Raw genomic sequence first — 8,986 nt, forward strand, 5'->3', positions numbered from 1 at the left:
CGCATTTAACTGTAATCCGTTTCATTATCAGAATGGCTCTAACGTGTATTCTATTTTATATATCTCTTTTTCAGGATCGTATATATCAAATGGATTTTTTTTTCGTGCACCTTTTTTCTCGCAATTGCTTTTCTTTCAATTTTCTATTCTAATATCTAATATATAATATATATTTTAATATGTATTTTTAATAATCATTTTAAGCATTTTTTTCAGGATCGTATATATTATTTGCATATTTTTTCTTGCACCTTTTTTCTCGCAATTGTTTTTTTTCCAATTCCTTTATTCTAATATCTAATATATAATATATATTTTAATATGCATTTCAATATGTATTTTAAGCATTTTTTTCAGGATCGTATATATTACTTTTTTTTTCTTGCACCTTTTCTTCTCGCAATTCCTTTTTCCTTTAATATAACGAAAATCAGCGCATTTAACTGTAATCCATTTCATTATCAGAATGGCTCTAACGTGCATTTTTTTTTCAGGATCGTATATATTACCTGCATATTTTTTCTTGCCCCTTTTTTCTCGTAATTGTATTTTTTCAATTCCTTAATTCTAATATCTAATATCTAATATATATTTTGATATGTATTTTAATATGCCTTTTAAGCAATTTTTTTCAGGATTGTATATATTGTATTTTTTTTCTTGCACCTTTTTTTCTCGCAATTCCTTTTTCCTTTAATATAACGAAAATCAGCGCATTTAACTGTAATCCATTTCATTATCAGAACGGCTCTATCGTGTATTTTTTTTTTCAGGCGTTTCGTTATCAAAATAGCTCTAACGTGTATTTTAAGCATTTTTGGCTTTTTTTCAGGATCGTCATTTTTTTTTCTTGCACCTTTTTTCTCGCAATTGATTTTTCCTTTACTATAACAAAAATCAGTGAATTGAACTGTAATCCGTTTCGTTATCAGAATGGCTCTAACGTGTATTTTAAGCATTTTTGGCTTTTTTTCAGGATCGTCATTTTTTTTTTCTTGCACCTTTTTTCTCGCAATTGATTTTTCCTTTAATATAACAAAAATCAGTGAATTGAACTGTAATCCGTTTCGTTATCAAAATGGCTCTAACGTGTATTTTAAGCATTTTTGGCTTTTTTTCAGGATCGTCATTTTTTTTTTCTTGCACCTTTTTTCTCGCAATTGATTTTTCCTTTAATATAACAAAAATCAGTGAATTGAACTGTAATCCGTTTCGTTATCAAAATGGCTCTAACGTGTATTTTAAGCATTTTTGGCTTTTTTTCAGGATCGTCATTTTTTTTTCTTGCACCTTTTTTCTCGCAATTGATTTTTCCTTTACTATAACAAAAATCAGTGAATTGAACTGTAATCCGTTTCGTTATCAGAATGGCTCTAACGTGTATTTTAAGCATTTTTGGCTTTTTTTTCAGGATCGTCATTTTTTTTTTTCTTGCACCTTTTTTCTCGCAATTGATTTTTCCTTTACTATAACAAAAATCAGTGAATTGAACTGTAATCCGTTTCGTTATCAGAATGGCTCTAACGTGTATTTTAAGCATTTTTGGCTTTTTTTCAGGATCGTCATTTTTTTTTTCTTGCACCTTTTTTCTCGCAATTGATTTTTCCTTTACTATAACAAAAATCAGTGAATTGAACTGTAATCCGTTTCGTTATCAGAATGGCTCTAACGTGTATTTTAAGCATTTTTGGCTTTTTTTCAGGATCGTCATTTTTTTTTCTTGCACCTTTTTTCTCGCAATTGATTTTTCCTTTAATATAACAAAAATCAGTGAATTGAACTGTAATCCGTTTCGTTATCAAAATGGCTCTAACGTGTATTTTAAGCATTTTTGGCTTTTTTTCAGGATCGTCATTTTTTTTTTCTTGCACCTTTTTTCTCGCAATTGATTTTTCCTTTAATATAACAAAAATCAGTGAATTGAACTGTAATCCGTTTCGTTATCAAAATGGCTCTAACGTGTATTTTAAGCATTTTTGGCTTTTTTTCAGGATCGTCATTTTTTTTTTCTTGCACCTTTTTTCTCGCAATTGATTTTTCCTTTAATATAACAAAAATCAGTGAATTGAACTGTAATCCGTTTCGTTATCAGAATGGCTCTAACGTGTATTTTAAGCATTTTTGGCTTTTTTTCAGGATCGTCATTTTTTTTTTCTTGCACCTTTTTTCTCGCAATTGATTTTTCCTTTACTATAACAAAAATCAGTGAATTGAACTGTAATCCGTTTCGTTATCAAAATGGCTCTAACGTGTATTTTAAGCATTTTTGGCTTTTTTTCAGGATCGTCATTTTTTTTTTCTTGCACCTTTTTTCTCGCAATTGATTTTTCCTTTACTATAACAAAAATCAGTGAATTGAACTGTAATCCGTTTCGTTATCAGAATGGCTCTAACGTGTATTTTAAGCATTTTTGGCTTTTTTCAGGATCGTCATTTTTTTTTTTCTTGCACCTTTTTTCTCGCAATTGATTTTTCCTTTACTATAACAAAAATCAGTGAATTGAACTGTAATCCGTTTCGTTATCAGAATGGCTCTAACGTGTATTTTAAGCATTTTTGGCTTTTTTTCAGGATCGTCATTTTTTTTTTCTTGCACCTTTTTTCTCGCAATTGATTTTTCCTTTACTATAACAAAAATCAGTGAATTGAACTGTAATCCGTTTCGTTATCAGAATGGCTCTAACGTGTATTTTAAGCATTTTTGGCTTTTTTTCAGGATCGTCATTTTTTTTTCTTGCACCTTTTTTCTCGCAATTGATTTTTCCTTTAATATAACAAAAATCAGTGAATTGAACTGTAATCCGTTTCGTTATCAAAATGGCTCTAACGTGTATTTTAAGCATTTTTGGCTTTTTTTCAGGATCGTCATTTTTTTTTTCTTGCACCTTTTTTCTCGCAATTGATTTTTCCTTTAATATAACAAAAATCAGTGAATTGAACTGTAATCCGTTTCGTTATCAAAATGGCTCTAACGTGTATTTTAAGCATTTTTGGCTTTTTTTCAGGATCGTCATTTTTTTTTTTCTTGCACCTTTTTTCTCGCAATTGATTTTTCCTTTAATATAACAAAAATCAGTGAATTGAACTGTAATCCGTTTCGTTATCAAAATGGCTCTAACGTGTATTTTAAGCATTTTTGGCTTTTTTTCAGGATCGTCATTTTTTTTTCTTGCACCTTTTTTCTCGCAATTGATTTTTCCTTTACTATAACAAAAATCAGTGAATTGAACTGTAATCCGTTTCGTTATCAGAATGGCTCTAACGTGTATTTTAAGCATTTTTGGCTTTTTTTCAGGATCGTCATTTTTTTTTCTTGCACCTTTTTTCTCGCAATTGATTTTTCCTTTACTATAACAAAAATCAGTGAATTGAACTGTAATCCGTTTCGTTATCAGAATGGCTCTAACGTGTATTTTAAGCATTTTTGGCTTTTTTTCAGGATCGTCATTTTTTTTTCTTGCACCTTTTTTCTCGCAATTGATTTTTCCTTTACTATAACAAAAATCAGTGAATTGAACTGTAATCCGTTTCGTTATCAGAATGGCTCTAACGTGTATTTTAAGCATTTTTGGCTTTTTTTCAGGATCGTCATTTTTTTTTTCTTGCACCTTTTTTCTCGCAATTGATTTTTCCTTTAATATAACAAAAATCAGTGAATTGAACTGTAATCCGTTTCGTTATCAAAATGGCTCTAACGTGTATTTTAAGCATTTTTGGCTTTTTTTCAGGATCGTCATTTTTTTTTTCTTGCACCTTTTTTCTCGCAATTGATTTTTCCTTTAATATAACAAAAATCAGTGAATTGAACTGTAATCCGTTTCGTTATCAAAATGGCTCTAACGTGTATTTTAAGCATTTTTGGCTTTTTTTCAGGATCGTCATTTTTTTTTTTCTTGCACCTTTTTTCTCGCAATTGATTTTTCCTTTACTATAACAAAAATCAGTGAATTGAACTGTAATCCGTTTCGTTATCAGAATGGCTCTAACGTGTATTTTAAGCATTTTTGGCTTTTTTTCAGGATCGTCATTTTTTTTTCTTGCACCTTTTTTCTCGCAATTGATTTTTCCTTTACTATAACAAAAATCAGTGAATTGAACTGTAATCCGTTTCGTTATCAGAATGGCTCTAACGTGTATTTTAAGCATTTTTGGCTTTTTTTCAGGATCGTCATTTTTTTTTTCTTGCACCTTTTTTCTCGCAATTGATTTTTCCTTTACTATAACAAAAATCAGTGAATTGAACTGTAATCCGTTTCGTTATCAGAATGGCTCTAACGTGTATTTTAAGCATTTTTGGCTTTTTTTCAGGATCGTCATTTTTTTTTTCTTGCACCTTTTTTCTCGCAATTGATTTTTCCTTTACTATAACAAAAATCAGTGAATTGAACTGTAATCCGTTTCGTTATCAGAATGGCTCTAACGTGTATTTTAAGCATTTTTGGCTTTTTTTCAGGATCGTCATTTTTTTTTCTTGCACCTTTTTTCTCGCAATTGATTTTTCCTTTAATATAACAAAAATCAGTGAATTGAACTGTAATCCGTTTCGTTATCAAAATGGCTCTAACGTGTATTTTAAGCATTTTTGGCTTTTTTTCAGGATCGTCATTTTTTTTTTTCTTGCACCTTTTTTCTCGCAATTGATTTTTCCTTTAATATAACAAAAATCAGTGAATTGAACTGTAATCCGTTTCGTTATCAGAATGGCTCTAACGTGTATTTTAAGCATTTTTGGCTTTTTTTCAGGATCGTCATTTTTTTTTTTCTTGCACCTTTTTTCTCGCAATTGATTTTTCCTTTAATATAACAAAAATCAGTGAATTGAACTGTAATCCGTTTCGTTATCAAAATGGCTCTAACGTGTATTTTAAGCATTTTTGGCTTTTTTTCAGGATCGTCATTTTTTTTTTCTTGCACCTTTTTTCTCGCAATTGATTTTTCCTTTACTATAACAAAAATCAGTGAATTGAACTGTAATCCGTTTCGTTATCAGAATGGCTCTAACGTGTATTTTAAGCATTTTTGGCTTTTTTTCAGGATCGTCATTTTTTTTTTCTTGCACCTTTTTTCTCGCAATTGATTTTTCCTTTAATATAACAAAAATCAGTGAATTGAACTGTAATCCGTTTCGTTATCAGAATGGCTCTAACGTGTATTTTAAGCATTTTTGGCTTTTTTTCAGGATCGTCATTTTTTTTTTTCTTGCACCTTTTTTCTCGCAATTGATTTTTCCTTTACTATAACAAAAATCAGTGAATTGAACTGTAATCCGTTTTGTAGTGGGTAATCAATAAACTCCGTAGAGTTTATTATAGATGTTTATTTGGTAGCGCGTTACCCAACTACGCGTCATTATTAAAATGTGTGGGTCTGGCGCATTTCAACAAGATGACTCTCGGGTGTAAAAAAAAGAAGTTCATCCCGTAGCCACCGTTTAAAACAAACTGGCTGCCTGACTTAAAAAGGCAATATAAAAAATAGAAGCATCCATATTATACATTTATTAACACAGTCATTCGGAAACAAAACCAATATACATGAATAACACACCATACACTTACTTGTTAAAAAGAGGGTAAAACCACACAGCACGAGAAACTGTCAGCCAGGTAAAATCCAAGAGAGGTCGTCTGCCACTACACAAATCCAAGAACCCTCTCTCTGTTAACTGCCCTGGCCTGACCTTTTATGTGGCAGTTTCCCGCGCTTACGGTAAGGTTTTACCCATAATCCAATAAAATGTAATTAAAAATGAAAAAGGTGTGTCTTAAAATTAAACTTAAAATACATAAAATAAAACTAGAAATAAAACATATACAAAAATGGGCACATAAAAGACTCAAAACAGGAAAGTAGGAAATAAAGTGAAAGAAGGGATCCGAGCGGAGAAACGAGAGAAAACAGGAAGATGTACACAGATGAAAAATGAAGGTAAGGTGTTATAGTCGAAGGAAAAGAGACAAAATCAAGGGAAGGTAAGTAAAGAATATAAGGTAAGCAGTGTATAAGTATTTGTTGTGTAGAGTAGTAGAAATGTAGATGTAGACAAAAACACGGAACAGAAAGGTAAGTCGAAGGAAAATAAAAACGCACTCCATTCTTATTTAAAATAAACACACGCATAACAGCAAAGCCAAATCATCTTGCAGGGCGGAAAGGTCCGTAGATTCTCTAGTGACGTCAGGGGACAGGCGGCCCTAAGTCTGCGGGATGACCCGCCAAATACCAGGGGGGGTAATTCACTACACGTTTCGTTATAAGAATGGCTCTAACGTGTATTTTAAGCATTTTTGGCTTTTTTTTCAGGATCGTCATTTTTTTTTCTTGCACCTTTTTTCTCGCAATTGATTTTTCCTTTACTATAACAAAAATCAGTGAATTGAACTGTAATCCGTTTCGTTATCAGAATGGCTCTAACGTGTATTTTAAGCATTTTTGGCTTTTTTTCAGGATCGTCATTTTTTTTTTTCTTGAACCTTTTTTCTCGCAATTGATTTTTCCTTTAATATAACAAAAATCAGTGAATTGAACTGTAATCCGTTTCGTTATCAAAATGGCTCTAACGTGTATTTTAAGCATTTTTGGCTTTTTTTCAGGATCGTCATTTTTTTTTTCTTGCACCTTTTTTCTCGCAATTGATTTTTCCTTTAATATAACAAAAATCAGTGAATTGAACTGTAATCCGTTTCGTTATCAAAATGGCTCTAACGTATATTTTAAGCATTTTTGGCTTTTTTTCAGGATCGTCATTTTTTTTTTTTTCTTGCACCTTTTTTCTCGCAATTGATTTTTCCTTTAATATAACAAAAATCAGTGAATTGAACTGTAATCCGTTTCGTTATCAAAATGGCTCTAACGTATATTTTAAGCATTTTTGGCATTTTTTCAGGATCGTCATTTTTTTTTTCTTGCACCTTTTTTCTCGCAATTGATTTTTCCTTTACTATAACAAAAATCAGTGAATTGAACTGTAATCCGTTTCGTTATCAGAATGGCTCTAACGTGTATTTTAAGCATTTTTGGCTTTTTTTCAGGATCGTCATTTTTTTTTTCTTGCACCTTTTTTCTCGCAATTGATTTTTCCTTTACTATAACAAAAATCAGTGAATTGAACTGTAATCCGTTTCGTTATCAGAATGGCTCTAACGTGTATTTTAAGCATTTTTGGCTTTTTTCAGGATCGTCATTTTTTTTTTTTTCTTGCACCTTTTTTCTCGCAATTGATTTTTCCTTTACTATAACAAAAATCAGTGAATTGAACTGTAATCCGTTTCGTTATCAGAATGGCTCTAACGTGTATTTTAAGCATTTTTGGCTTTTTTTCAGGATCGTCATTTTTTTTTTCTTGCACCTTTTTTCTCGCAATTGATTTTTTCCTTTACTATAACAAAAATCAGTGAATTGAACTGTAATCCGTTTCGTTATCAGAATGGCTCTAACGTGTATTTTAAGCATTTTTGGCTTTTTTTCAGGATCGTCATTTTTTTTCTTGCACCTTTTTTCTCGCAATTGATTTTTCCTTTAATATAACAAAAATCAGTGAATTGAACTGTAATCCGTTTCGTTATCAAAATGGCTCTAACGTGTATTTTAAGCATTTTTGGCTTTTTTTCAGGATCGTCATTTTTTTTTCTTGCACCTTTTTTCTCGCAATTGATTTTTCCTTTACTATAACAAAAATCAGTGAATTGAACTGTAATCCGTTTCGTTATCAAAATGGCTCTAACGTGTATTTTAAGCATTTTTGGCTTTTTTTCAGGATCGTCATTTTTTTTTTCTTGCACCTTTTTTCTCGCAATTGATTTTTCCTTTAATATAACAAAAATCAGTGAATTGAACTGTAATCCGTTTCGTTATCAAAATGGCTCTAACGTGTATTTTAAGCATTTTTGGTTTTTTTTTCAGGATCGTCATTTTTTTTTTCTTGCACCTTTTTTCTCGCAATTGATTTTTCCTTTAATATAACAAAAATCAGTGAATTGAACTGTAATCCGTTTCGTTATTAAAATGGCTCTAACGTGTATTTTAAGCACTTTTGGCTTTTTTTCAGGATCGTCACTTTTTTTTTCTTGCACCTTTTTTCTCGCAATTGATTTTTCCTTTAATGCATAGAGAAGGTCGGGAGGTTGTTCCTTAAGCAGCAGCATCTTTAGGCGCTTAATCGGTTTTGCACTTTTACTTTTTTTCAGTTTTAAGAGATTTTACGCCTTTTTAGCGTATTTTATTCCCGACATTCTTTTGTTTACATTCGGGTTTGTTTTTATTTACGTTATTTATTTTACCTCTGCGTTGTAAGTGTCATTTTTATTTTTCACTAATTCGATTTTAAGAACAGTATTTCATTTTTAGTTATTTTACGTGTTTATCTACTTTTACGTAGTATTTTAAGATAACTCGAAAGCTCTGTATATAAGAGCAGCCACGTGGGCTTCCAGCGGGGTCCGCTTCCAGCCTTTGTTCAACACGTTTGTCTTGTCAGAAAGCTTTGTTCTCTCTCTTCGAGTACCCTGGCTGATTTTTCTATCTCGTCCAGCAATCAGATAAGTTATTGGTATTGTACAGTTGTGAAATTCAGGTCGAGAGTGGTGATTATTGCATCAAAATTAACGCCAGGTTAGACAAAGTGCCTTCTTTTTACTTTATTCGTGACTAAATTCTTCAGAAAACTATATAGTGTGGTGTCATCTATGTGACTGCGTCAATTTGCCATATTTAATTTATATTAGTCAAGCTAATAATTCGTTTCTTTTAATTGTTTATAACTGCTTGCCCCTATACGCAGTTATTTTAGTACAATTATTAAGTTAATCTTTATTCAGTATTTAGGAAATTGTCTAGTATCATTCCGGTATTTCCGCCTCCCACATCCATTTTAGATTAATCTTATTGGGGCGACATCAACGCCGATTTCTAAGTTGATTCGTTTCGCTATTTAACTATTTTTATTGTATTAGTTAACGCACCTATTGCTAGTCTTTGTATACCATCG

The sequence above is a fragment of the Penaeus japonicus genome, unplaced genomic scaffold, assembly GCF_977035675.1.
Source record: "Penaeus japonicus unplaced genomic scaffold, GWHDUDI00000001_assembly GWHDUDI00000038, whole genome shotgun sequence".
NCBI lineage: Eukaryota > Metazoa > Arthropoda > Malacostraca > Decapoda > Penaeidae > Penaeus > Penaeus japonicus.